This window comes from Camelina sativa, chromosome 15 (assembly GCF_000633955.1).
Source record: "Camelina sativa cultivar DH55 chromosome 15, Cs, whole genome shotgun sequence".
Lineage (NCBI taxonomy): Eukaryota > Viridiplantae > Streptophyta > Magnoliopsida > Brassicales > Brassicaceae > Camelina > Camelina sativa.
In genome coordinates this window covers 16,455,110-16,455,839 of record NC_025699.1, presented here as the reverse complement: position 1 = coordinate 16,455,839, position 730 = coordinate 16,455,110, and the positions used below count along the sequence as shown (strand labels likewise).

The 730-nt window shown below is 29.2% G+C and overlaps 1 protein-coding gene across 1 annotated transcript in view; it reads right to left on the bottom strand.

Moving 5' to 3' along the window:
• Window positions 1–730, bottom strand: part of LOC104748527 (calcium-dependent protein kinase 32-like) — a 6,277-nt gene that overhangs the window by 443 nt on the left and 5,104 nt on the right. The gene's annotated exons all lie outside the window — the stretch shown is intronic.

The following is a 730-nucleotide window of genomic DNA, read 5'->3' as shown; positions in this document are numbered from 1 at the left end:
TTTAGTTCTATGCATTAAGATGAAATGTGTAATTAAACTTAAAATATTATTTATTATGATGGTACAGATATTTAAATGGTACTCTCTGTGCTATAAGAATTTTTGGGTAAAAAAACACAAAGATTAATAAACAATAAATATTATTAATATTTATAAATTTTCAACCAATAGAAAAATATACTGCATAGCTTAAATAGGCATAGCTTAAATCTAAAACATGTATATTACTATTAAATTATTCTTAATATATATATTTTTTAATTTTATCCGCGTTATAACGCGGACCTTTATCTAATACTCGTTGTAACTACGTTTCTGAGTTTGGTTCTTTGGTTGTCTTAGTAGCAATATATGGGGCATCATGTCGGTGAAGTTGCGGTGTTACAGTGGTAATGTGTACCTCGTTTCTACTAAAATGTTACAATTTCGAATCTTCAATTTGCCGTTTTGTTAATATTTTCTATTAAATACAGTTGGGCCGGCCCTGAGTCTGCAAAATTTGCCCACTTCTTAAACCAAAAAAATCGACAGATAACGCCATAAAGGAATATTTGTATATTTGATTAAATATTTCCAATTCTGATATAGACATACGTACAGATTTGTTACTTTGCCAGTTTACAATTTTGTTAACCCACAAAACCTTATAACCAGATTAATGAACACATCCAAAGAGGAATAGGAAAGAGCACTTATATGAGAAATCGTTTAGGTGAAAAACTCAAAACCC